The sequence below is a fragment of the Gadus chalcogrammus genome, unplaced genomic scaffold, assembly GCF_026213295.1.
Source record: "Gadus chalcogrammus isolate NIFS_2021 unplaced genomic scaffold, NIFS_Gcha_1.0 GACHA089, whole genome shotgun sequence".
Classification (NCBI taxonomy): Eukaryota; Metazoa; Chordata; class Actinopteri; order Gadiformes; family Gadidae; genus Gadus; species Gadus chalcogrammus.
This window is the reverse complement of record NW_026613524.1, coordinates 54557-66757: the sequence shown is the minus strand read 5'-3', so window position 1 is coordinate 66757 and position 12201 is coordinate 54557. Positions and strand designations below refer to the sequence as shown.

General features: G+C 45.9%; 5 non-coding genes and 1 pseudogene across 5 annotated transcripts; all 6 read right to left on the bottom strand.

Annotated features, from left to right (window-relative positions):
- Positions 1-322: 322 nt before the first annotated feature.
- On the bottom strand, positions 323-441 carry LOC130378587 (5S ribosomal RNA). Its single transcript, XR_008894784.1, has one exon. It is a non-coding gene; the product is annotated as a 5S ribosomal RNA (ribosomal RNA).
- A 652-nt stretch (positions 442-1093) lies between these two features.
- Positions 1094-1213, bottom strand: LOC130378582 (5S ribosomal RNA). Its single transcript, XR_008894779.1, has one exon. It is a non-coding gene; the product is annotated as a 5S ribosomal RNA (ribosomal RNA).
- Positions 1214-1732: 519 nt separating this feature from the next.
- Positions 1733-1851, bottom strand: LOC130378583 (5S ribosomal RNA). Its single transcript, XR_008894780.1, has one exon. It is a non-coding gene; the product is annotated as a 5S ribosomal RNA (ribosomal RNA).
- A 529-nt stretch (positions 1852-2380) lies between these two features.
- Positions 2381-2511, bottom strand: LOC130378608 (5S ribosomal RNA; annotated as a pseudogene).
- Positions 2512-10976: 8465 nt separating this feature from the next.
- LOC130378586 (5S ribosomal RNA) lies at positions 10977-11095 on the bottom strand. The gene has a single exon (XR_008894783.1). It is a non-coding gene; the product is annotated as a 5S ribosomal RNA (ribosomal RNA).
- Positions 11096-11624: 529 nt separating this feature from the next.
- On the bottom strand, positions 11625-11743 carry LOC130378589 (5S ribosomal RNA). Its single transcript, XR_008894786.1, has one exon. It is a non-coding gene; the product is annotated as a 5S ribosomal RNA (ribosomal RNA).
- Positions 11744-12201: the final 458 nt, after the last annotated feature.

The window sequence follows — 12201 nt, the reverse complement described above, 5'->3', positions numbered from 1 at the left end:
TGTGCGTGTGATGTTAAATGTTTGAACCAAGGGTAACAGTTAAAGTGTCAGAGAATGGGTGGTGATTTTTTGACGTCCTCCCATGATCTGAAGTGAGCGTGCGTGTTTGTGTTGGTGAAAGTTTAAGAAATGTACAACTGTCGTTTCAGCTCTCTGGTGCTCCCTGCTGGCAGTATCACTATACTGTCCTCATGTTTCACAAAAATAGTTTTGAGAGACGTTGTCAGTTTTTGTATGTTGCTTAAATCCTCCAAAGCGGTTGGCAGTAAACATCAGGTCACGGTACGCCACGGAGTCAATGAGCTCGAGTTGAAAAAGAAAAAGCTTACAGCACCTGGTATTCCCAGGCGGTCTCCCATCCAAGTACTAACCAGGCCCGACCCTGCTTAGTTTCCGAGATCAGACGAGATCGGGCGTGTTCAGGGTGGTATGGCCGAAAGCAATTAGTGCAGGCGCAAAACCAGGTTTTATACAGTAGCACATAAGGAGTGAGAAAGCTGCTGAGGCTCGACGTTACACTCTTACAAAAACAATCATTAGTTAGATATAAACGGCAGTAATTGATTCAGTAGAACTCCTTATCCATGTAAACGATCATTCTGACATCTGAATACATTAATTATCTGAAATACACTGCGTGTGCGTGTGATGTTAAATGTTTGAACCAAGGTTAACGGTTAAAGTGTCAGAGAATGGGTGGTGATTTTTTGACGTCCTCCCATGATCTGAAGTGAGCGTGCGTGTTTGTGTTGGTGAAAGTTTAAGAAATGTAAAACTGTCGGTTCAGCTCTCTGGTGCACCCTGCTGGCAGTATCACTATACTGTCCTCATGTTTCACAAAAATAGTTTTGAGAGACGTTGTCAGTTTTTGTATGTTGCTTAAATCCTCCAAAGCGGTTGGCCGTAAACATCAGGTCACGGTACGCCACGGTAGGCCACGGAGTCAATGAGCTTGAGTTGAAAAAGAAATAGCTTACAGCACCTGGTATTCCCAGGCGGTCTCCCATCCAAGTACTAACCTGGCCCGACCCTGCTTAGCTTACGAGATCGGGTGTGTTTTTTTTTTTTTTTTTCTTTTGGTGACACCCGTCACTACTTACAGCAACCTGGGCTTCTGAGGAGGTCTCCCATCCAAGTACTAACCAGGCCCGACCCTGCTTAGCTTCCGAGATCAGACGAGATCGGGTGTGTTCAGGGTGGTATGGCCGTAAGCAATTAGTGCAGGCGCAAAACCAGGTTTTATACAGTAGCACATAAGGAGTGAGAAAGCTGCTGAGGCTCGACGTTACACTTTTACAAAAACAATCATTAGTTAGATATAAACGGCAGTAATTGATTCAGTAGGACTCCTTATCCATGTAAACGATCATTGTGACATCTGAATTTATTAATTATCTGAAATACACTGCGTGTGCGTGTGATGTTAAATGTTTGAACCAAGGTTAACGGTTAAAGTGTCAGAGAATGGGTGGTGATTTTTTGACGTCCTCCCATGATCTGAAGTGAGCGTGCGTGTTTGTGTTGGTGAAAGTTTAAGAAATGTACAACTGTCGGTTCAGCTCTCTGGTGCTCCCTGCTGGCAGTATCACTATACTGTCCTCATGTTTCACAAAAATAGTTTTGAGAGACGTTGTCAGTTTTTGTATGTTGCTTAAATCCTCCAAAGCGGTTGGCAGTAAACATCAGGTCACGGTACGCCACGGAGTCAATGAGCTCGAGTTGAAAAAGAAAAAGCTTACAGCACCTGATATTCCCAGGCGGTCTCCCATCCAAGTACTAACCAGGCCCGACCCTGCTTAGCTTCTGAGATCAGACGAGATCGGGCGTGTTCAGGGTGGTATGGCCGTAAGCAATTAGTGCAGGCGCAAAACCAGGTTTTATACAGTAGCACATAAGGAGTGAGAAAGCTGCTGAGGCTCGACGTTACACTCTTACAAAAACAATCATTAGTTAGATATAAACGGCAGTAATTGATTCAGTAGGACTCCTTATCCATGTAAACGATCATTGTGACATCTGAATTCATTAATTATCTGAAATACACTGCGTGTGCGTGTGATGTTAAATGTTTGAACCAAGGTTAACGGTTAAAGTGTCAGAGAATGGGTGGTGATTTTTTGACGTCCTCCCATGATCTGAAGTGAGCGTGCGTGTTTGTGTTGGTGAAAGTTTAAGAAATGTACAACTGTCGGTTCAGCTCTCTGGTGCTCCCTGCTGGCAGTATCACTATAATGTCCTCATGTTTCACAAAAATAGTTTTGAGAGACGTTGTCAGTTTTTGTATGTTGCTTAAATCCTCCAAAGCGGTTGGCAGTAAACATCAGGTCACGGTACGCCACGGTAGGCCACGGAGGCAATGAGCTCGAGTTGAAAAATAAAAAGCTTACCGGACCTGGTATTCCCAGGCGGTCTCCCAGGCGGTCTCCCATCCAAGTACTAACCATGCCCGACCCTGCTTAGCTTCCGAGATCAGACGAGATCGGGAGTGTTCAGGGTGTTATGGCCGTAAGCAATTAGTGCAGGTGCAAAACCAGGTTTTATACAGTAGCACATAAGGAGTGAGAAAGCTGCTGAGGCTCGACGTTACACTTTTACAAAAACAATCATTAGTTAGATATAAACGGCAGTAATTGATTCAGTAGGACTCCTTATCCATGTGAACGATCATTGTGACATCTGAATTCATTAATTATCTGAAATACACTGCGTGTGCGTGTGATGTTAAATGTTTGAACCAAGGTTAACGGTTAAAGTGTCAGAGAATGGGTGGTGATTTTTTGACGTCCTCCCATGATTTGAAGTGAGCGTGCGTGTTTGTGTTGGTGAAAGTTTAAGAAATGTACAACTGTCGGTTCAGCTCTCTGGTGCTCCCTGCTGGCAGTATCACTATACTGTCCTCATGTTTCACAAAAATAGTTTTGAGAGACGTTGTCAGTTTTTGTATGTTGCTTAAATCCTCCAAAGCGGTTGGCAGTAAACATCAGGTCACGGTACGCCACGGAGTCAATGAGCTCGAGTTGAAAAATAAAATGCTTACAGCACCTGGTATTCCCAGGCGGTCTCCCATCCAAGTACTAACCAGGCCCGACCCTGCTTAGCTTCCGAGATCAGACGAGACCGGGCGTGTTTTTTTTCTTTTTTATAATTAAAAATAGATTCAATTTTATACAATTACACATTCATTTATACGTATATCAAATAAAAGTAAATGAAAAACAGTCCCACAAATTAAACCACCCTCAGAAACCGCACAAACAATTAACTAAGCACACTTTCTCTTTTAAATTAAAATAAGAACAACACAGCAAAAGCAGTATCTTTTCCCGAATACACTTACCCTCGAAATTAAACCGCCCCTCAATCCCAAAGCACAAACCGAATAGCCAAACACAGATTATTTTAACCTCGACCATTTACCCACAAAATTAAACCACCCCTCATTCGAAAAAACCACACAAAACCAAAATCCCACAAAAAACCCCCCACTCTCCCACCTCCAAAAATAAGCCACCCCCTTTAAACCACCCAAATCAACCCCAAACGGTGCCCTGCTCAGTCATCCATACAATTCCATTCTCATTCACACCACATACTCCCGCGCTCTCTACAAACATACTCACAAACAAAGCCTCGTCCACAACATACAGCATTCGTAAGTGTCTTTTCCATTCATTCACAAACAGCCTCCATGCATCCAACTTTCTCCTTTCATACAGCGCAAAATCGCGTCTGTTAAAAATCGCCCTCCTTGCGAATCCAAAGATCATATTGATCATTTTCCAATTTCTATATTTCCTACTCACTCCCAAGAGTACAGACAATTCCCACCCCCGTTCCACCCAGCAGTCTCCCACACTGCACCCTCCCAGCAGCCCCTTGATTTTTCCCCAGAACTCCACTAGCTCGCAACTCTTTCCAATATGGCATTTCTTTTATATTCAGTTCTCATAACGTTCGCATTCAGGGAAAAAATAACCAAAGCCATAAATAATAAAAAATAAAATAAGGAAAAACCAACGAAAAAGAGCCAGCTAGCACAATAACCTTCATCAAAAAAATTAACAATTCTTATTCTTCTTCCCACTCCCCTCCGTTTTTTGCTTTGCGGACAGCCTTTTTTTCGCCTCCCTTAGCTCCTCCATGTCCATATCACTCCCCGAGCTCCCCTCCCTCACAGTATTATCAACAAAATCCCCACTCTCACCCACCTCATCATTGCCCCAAGTCATATTAAGTACAGTTTTCCCCGTCCCATCCCCAAACATTCTTACCCCTTCCCGTCTTTCACCTCTGCCTCTCACGCTCCTGTCTCCCTGCCGCCACGGCAGGCCCTCGCTCCGCTCTCCCCTCAGGTCCGCAGGCTGGCCCGAGGTGAGCTCCTCCTCCAGCAACGTGGGGAATTCCTCCCCCCCAGAGACACCGTCCCGGTCCATGCTCGCGCCCATGCCCTCCTCCTCGTCCTCACCACCACCGTCATCCGGCGCCCCCGGTTCGTCACCATCCAGCTCGCCGCCGTCCTCCTCCGCCTCCTTCTCCACCGGGCATATACAGTCTCTCTCTCTCCTCCGGCATGTCAGACACTTTGCCACCCCAGTGGCACACTCCCGAGCGTAGTGGCCCTGGCATCCACAATTATGGCAGGTAAAATCCGGGCACTCACGCAGGATGTGGCCCGGCTGCATACAGCTCCTGCAAACCTTCATCTGGCGGTCGTGGATTACTCTAAAGTATTCAACACCCGTTGCGGTATTGAATTTAGTGGAATATGGCAAGGATTGCACGAGCTCATTAAATTTGACCCGTACAATCCTTGTACCATCGGCAATATTGGTGCCCGGCCACATCCTCCTCTTGATGGACGAAAGCGCCCGTACTCCCCACCCACTTAGTTTATCCAGGATTTCCGCATCAGAAATGTATGCTGGCAGGGTAAGAAAGGAAACCACCAGCTCGTCATTACATAGTTCTCTGGCAATAATCCTAGTGTTGTGTATTTTAAACCCATCGAGCAGACGGTCCTTCCCCCTCTCTCCGCACACCGTCACCTCCAGCTTCCCGAGGGCCAGCACCCTACAGGCCCTGATTTCTCCGCACACGACCGCCATAGCCTTCATTAATTCTCCTATGGGTATAACGTCCCCGCACTGCTCCACGCAAACCGTGAGCCTCCTCTCATACATGCGCTCTACCTTCTTAATCCCGTCCACTGTTTCTCCACCAGCCACCTGCTCTTGCCCGCCTCCAGCCGCCTTGCCGTTCCCATCTCCCCCGCTCTCTCCTTCTCTCCTTTCTCCTCCCGACTCCTCCGCAACACTCCTTCCTCCTCGCAACCCGCCAGCTTTTCCGTCCTCCTCCACCTCAAGTCCTGCTCCATTCACCGTCCCTCCAGCTCGCTGCCCGCCGGCACTCATTTCGCCCGGTGGCTTCGCCGAAGCTAGGCCCCGGATCATTCTCGCCTCCACCGCTGCAAACAAACAAAAACGACTGGAAAAGTATATATATAATAACTCAGGGCGATCCCCCAACAGTCTATGACTGCGGGGGACGAAAAAAAACACAAAATAACTGGGTTGTTAGACCAGATAGCAACACTCCAAAATTCTCTCCACCAGAACAAACAATTTACCATGCGGCTGTCCAAAAAAACACTACGTACTCCGACACTGTAGGGGGCGTCAGGGTGGTATGGCCGTAAGCAATTATTGCAGGCGCAAAACCAGGTTTTATACAGTAGCACATAAGGAGTGAGAAAGCTGCTGAGGCTCGACGTTACACTTTTACAAAAACAATCATTAGTTAGATATAAACGGCAGTAATTGATTCAGTAGGACTCCTTATCCATGTAAACGATCATTGTGACATCTGAATTCATTAATTATCTGTAATACACTGCGTGTGCGTGTGATGTTAAATGTTTGAACCAAGGTTAACGGTTAAAGTGTCAGAGAATGGGTGGTGATTTTTTGACGTCCTCCCATGATCTGAAGTGAGCGTGCATGTTTGTGTTGGTGAAAGTTTAAGAAATGTACAACTGTCGGTTCAGCTCTCTGGTGCTCCCTGCTGGCAGTATCACTATACTGTCCTCGTGTTTCACAAAAATAGTTTTGAGAGACGTTGTCAGTCTTTGTATGTTGCTTAAATCCTCCAAAGCGGTTGGCAGTAAACATCAGGTCACGGTAGGTCACGGTAGGCCACGGAGGCAATGAGCTCGAGTTGAAAAAGGAAAAGCTTACAGCACCTGGTATTCCCAGGCGGTCTCCCATCCAAGTACTAACCAGGCCCGACCCTGCTTAGCTTCCGAGATCAGACGAGACCGGGCGTGTTTTTTTTCTTTTTTATAATTAAAAATAGATTCAATTTTATACAATTACACATTCATTTATACGTATATCAAATAAAAGTAAATGAAAAACAGTCCCACAAATTAAACCACCCTCAGAAACCGCACAAACAATTAACTAAGCACACTTTCTCTTTTAAATTAAAATAAGAACAACACAGCAAAAGCAGTATCTTTTCCCGAATACACTTACCCTCGAAATTAAACCGCCCCTCAATCCCAAAGCACAAACCGAATAGCCAAACACAGATTATTTTAACCTCGACCATTTACCCACAAAATTAAACCACCCCTCATTCGAAAAAACCACACAAAACCAAAATCCCACAAAAAACCCCCCACTCTCCCACCTCCAAAAATAAGCCACCCCCTTTAAACCACCCAAATCAACCCCAAACGGTGCCCTGCTCAGTCATCCATACAATTCCATTCTCATTCACACCACATACTCCCGCGCTCTCTACAAACATACTCACAAACAAAGCCTCGTCCACAACATACAGCATTCGTAAGTGTCTTTTCCATTCATTCACAAACAGCCTCCATGCATCCAACTTTCTCCTTTCATACAGCGCAAAATCGCGTCTGTTAAAAATCGCCCTCCTTGCGAATCCAAAGATCATATTGATCATTTTCCAATTTCTATATTTCCTACTCACTCCCAAGAGTACAGACAATTCCCACCCCCGTTCCACCCAGCAGTCTCCCACACTGCACCCTCCCAGCAGCCCCTTGATTTTTCCCCAGAACTCCACTAGCTCGCAACTCTTTCCAATATGGCATTTCTTTTATATTCAGTTCTCATAACGTTCGCATTCAGGGAAAAAATAACCAAAGCCATAAATAATAAAAAATAAAATAAGGAAAAACCAACGAAAAAGAGCCAACGGAAAAGTATATATATAATAACTCAGGGCGATCCCCCAACAGTCTATGACTGCGGGGGACGAAAAAAAACACAAAATAACTGGGTTGTTAGACCAGATAGCAACACTCCAAAATTCTCTCCACCAGAACAAACAATTTACCATGCGGCTGTCCAAAAAAACACTACGTACTCCGACACTGTAGGGGGCGTCAGGGTGGTATGGCCGTAAGCCATTAGTGCTGGCGCAAAACCAGGTTTTATACAGTAGCACATAAGGAGTGAGAAACCTGCTGAGGCTCGACGTTACACTTTTACAAAAACAATCATTAGTTAGATATAAACGGCAGTAATTGATTCAGTAGGACTCCTTATCCAAGTAAACGATCATTGTGACATCTGAATTCATTAATTATCTGAAATACACTGCGTGTGCGTGTGATGTTAAATGTTTGAACCAAGGTTAACGGTTAAAGGGTCAGAGAATGGGTGGTGATTTTTTGACGTCCTCCCATGATCTGAAGTGAGCGTGCGTGTTTGTGTTGGTGAAAGTTTAAGAAATGTACAACTGTCGTTTCAGCTCTCTGGTGCTCCCTGCTGGCAGTATCACTATACTGTCCTCGTGTTTCACAAAAATAGTTTTGAGAGACGTTGTCAGTCTTTGTATGTTGCTTAAATCCTCCAAAGCGGTTGGCAGTAAACATCAGGTCACGGTAGGCCACGGAGGCAATGAGCTCGAGTTGAAAAAGAAAAAGCTTACAGCACCTGGTATTCCCAGGCGGTCTCCCATCCAAGTACTAACCAGGCCCGACCCTGCTTAGCTTCCGAGATCAGACGAGATCGGGCGTGTTTTTTTTTTTTATATATATATATTTTTTTATTATCAAAAAATATAGTTTACAATTAAAATTCCGTATTTACAGTAATTTACAATCTTTTACGGTCATAACCAAACACAGTATGACACACAGAAGACATACAGACAGTTGATGATCACAAATGTACGCAACAATCATATAGAGAGGTTAACCCTAATCATACACAACAAACATTTGCGTCGGAGTGGTCTGCCAGGTCTTAACAAGCAGGAAAAACAATGCCCACACTACACACTAAATCCTAACGTCCCTGATTCCGTTACCATAACTAAAGTGCTGTTCCTAACAAAATACTTGTGAAAATCCTCCCCTTCCCATCATTCAGAACCTCCTTCACATTCCCAACCACATCCTCCTTTACAAGTATTGCCACACCACACGATCTTGCCGTCCCACAATTGACGAATAACAGTCCCCTCCATTTCTCCTTGATTTCTGGCATTTTAGCCTGTGTCCAGTTTGTTTCCTGCAGCACTAAAATATCGGATTTAAAATTGATTAACACCTCATCAAACTTCGCCATATTGTTAAGACCGTTGATATTAATTGATGTGAGTGTGACCATTGAAATCAAAAGACACAGAGTGGGTATTACTGTTAAAATCTTCTTTTTTTTTTTTACGTACCCCTTTCTTTTTCAAGTTCCTCTGTTCCTCATCGGAATCAACCCCTCTCCTGCGTCTGACCCTGGGCGCCCTCTCCCTACAAACACCCAACGCCTCATTCCCAGACTTATTCTCCCTCTCCCTTCCATCAGCCAGTGTGGGGGGGGAAATTATAGGCGCCATACCACGCCAATGAGATGCGTCGGCTGTAGCCTCAATAGTCACAGCACAAGACCCCCAGGCTGCATCTTCCTCTACTGTAGGCCACCCGGGCGCCTGTAAAGAGAGGAGCCCCGCTTGAGAGCTCCTGCCCCCCCCCAACCCTGTGCCCCCATCTCCCCCTGATGCCGGGGCCATTGACACAACCAAATCCACTTCTAGGCTAGCCCCCGTGCCATGTCCCGCCTCGTTCCCCAACTGTCCAGACCCCCGCGGCACCTTGGCTACGCCCTCCGCTGGTGTAGGGTGCCCAGATGCCGGTAGAGAGGAAAGCTCTCCTTGAGAGCTTTGCCCCCCGGGCAACCCCATGCCCCCCACACCCGGGTCCTTCAGCACAACCTGTAGCTGACTGTCCAAGACTGTCTCCCCGTCAGACAGCTCCCCGTGCTCCATCTCCTCTTCCGCACTCTCTTCCCCTCCACTTTCCTCACTCTCCAACGATACAGCCCTTGAGTCTGGGTCAACTGAGAGGGCACCCCCTCCCACCTGCTCCTCCTTACACACACAATTTCCCTTTCTATTACCACACTCTCTGCATTTAATCACAGCCACACACTCCCTTGCATAGTGTCCCTGCTTCCCGCACTTCCGACAGAGGAAGTCAGGACAGTCCCTCACTATATGTCCAGGCTGGATGCACAATCTACACACCTTTAATTGTCTGTCATGGATGACTCGGAAATATTCAGCACCCTTTTCAGTGTCAAAACGTGTGGACCAAGGCAAGGACCGTACTTCCTTGTTAAACTTCACCTTAACAAACCGTGTACCCTCACATATGGTCATCCCAGGCCACTTCCTCCTTGCAATCGGCGAAACTGCCTCCACACCCCAGTCCGCAAGCTTCTTCAGAATCTCCTCATCCGTAATGTACACTGGTAGACTCATAAAGGACACCACCATCTCATCTGCAGTCAAGTCTTTTGCGACGACGCTGGTCCCCCTTATCCTAAAACCATCCAACAATCGCCTCTTCCCGTTGGGGTGATTCATCGTTACTTCATATTGGTTCAATGAGAGGTAGCGACATCCCAAGACCAATCCACATACACTCTGCATCGCCCTTAGCATCTCCATCATCGGGATTTTCTCCTCTCCCACAAGCTCCACAGCCACAGACAACTCCCTGCAGTAGCTCGGGCCACCATCCGCAACCTTGTCCTCCTTCTCTCTTGTTGCTCTCTCCGCAGTCACCGGTCTCCCGCCTAGTACGTCCTCCGATGTCCTCTTCGCCACACAACCACCATCCGTCACCGCAGCAGGAGCCGTGTTCCGTTCCATGCCGTCTTCCATTCGAGTTTTCGAAACCGCGTGAGACATCGAAAAAAACCCGAACTAAAGTATACTAATACTCCCCCAAACAGCAAGCTGTCGGGGGAATAAACGACTAGACGCAAAACTAACCAAAAAAATATCTATAAATTGATTTACCACCAAAAGAATCCTCGCTCCAACACCGTCCTCCTCTCACCACTCAAGCACACCAAACACTTCCTCAATGGGCGTATCACTTCCTCAATGGGCGTGTTCAGGGTGGTATGGCCGTAAGCAAATAGTGCTGGCGCAAAACCAGGTTTTATACAGTAGCACATAAGGAGTGAGAAACCTGCTGAGGCTCGACGTTACACTTTTACAAAAACAATCATTAGTTAGATATAAACGGCAGTAATTGATTCAGTAGGACTCCTTATCCATGTAAACGATCATTGTGACATCTGAATTCATTAACTATCTGAAATACACTGCATGTGCGTGTGATGTTAAATGTTTGAACCAAGGTTAACGGTTAAAGTGTCAGAGAATGGGTGGTGATTTTTTGACGTCCTCCCATGATCTGAAGTGAGCGTGCGTGTTTGTGTAGGTGAAAGTTTAAGAAATGTACAGCTGTCGGTTCAGCTCTCTGGTGCTCCCTGCTGGCAGTATCACTATACTGTCCTCATGTTTCACAAAAACAGTTTTGAGAGACGTTGTCAGTTTTTGTATGTTGCTTAAATCCTCCAAAGCGGTTGGCAGTAAACATCAGGTCACGGTACGCCACGGAGGCAATGAGCTCGAGTTGAAAAAGAAAAAGCTTACAGCACCTGGTATTCCCAGGCGGTCTCCCATCCAAGTACTAACCAGGCCCGACCCTGCTTAGCTTCCGAGATCAGACGAGCTCGGGCGTGTTCAGGGTGGTACGGCCGTAAGCAATTAATGTAGGCGCAAAACCAGGTTTTATACAGTAGCACATAAGGAGTGAGAAAGCTGCTGAGGCTCGACGTTACACTTTTACAAAAACAATCATTAGTTAGATATAAACGGCAGTAATTGATTCAGTAGGACTCCTTATCCATGTAAACGATCATTGTGACATCTGAATTCATTAATTATCTGAAATACACTGCGTGTGCGTGTGATGTTAAATGTTTGAACCAAGGTTAACGGTTAAAGTGTCAGAGAATGGGTGGTGATTTTTTGACGTCCTCCCATGATCTGAAGTGAGCGTGCGTGTTTGTGTTGGTGAAAGTTTAAGAAATGTACAACTGTCGGTTCAGCTCTCTGGTGCTCCCTGCTGGCAGTATCACTATACTGTCCTCATGTTTCACAAAAATAGTTTTGAGAGACGTTGTCAGTTTTTATATGTTGCTTAAATCCTCCAAAGCGGTTGGCAGTAAACATCAGGTCACGGTACGCCACGGTAGGCCACGGAGGCAATGAGCTCGAGTTGAAAAAGAAAAAGCGTACAGCACCTGGTATTCCCAGGCGGTCTCCCAACCAAGTACTAACCAGGCCCGACCCGGCTTAGCTTCCGAGATCAGACGAGATCGGGCGTGTTCAGGGTGGTATGGCCGTAAGCAATTAGTGCAGGCGCAAAACCAGGTTTTATACAGTAGCACATAAGGAGTGAGAAAGCTGCTGAGGCTCGACGTTACACTCTTACAAAAACAATCATTAGTTAGATATAAACGGCAGTAATTGATTCAGTAGGACTCCTTATCCATGTAAACGATCATTGTGACATCTGAATTCATTAATTATCTGAAATACACTGCGTGTGCGTGTGATGTTAAATGTTTGAACCAAGGTTAACGGTTAAAGTGTCAGAGAATGGGTGGTGATTTTTTGACGTCCTCCCATGATCTGAAGTGAGCGTGCGTGTTTGTGTTGGTGAAAGTTTAAGAAATGTACAACTGTCGGTTCAGCTCTCTGGTGCTCCCTGCTGGCAGTATCACTATACTGTCCTCATGTTTCACAAAAATAGTTTTGAGAGACGTTGTCAGTTTTTGTATGTTGCTTAAATCCTCCAAAGCGGTT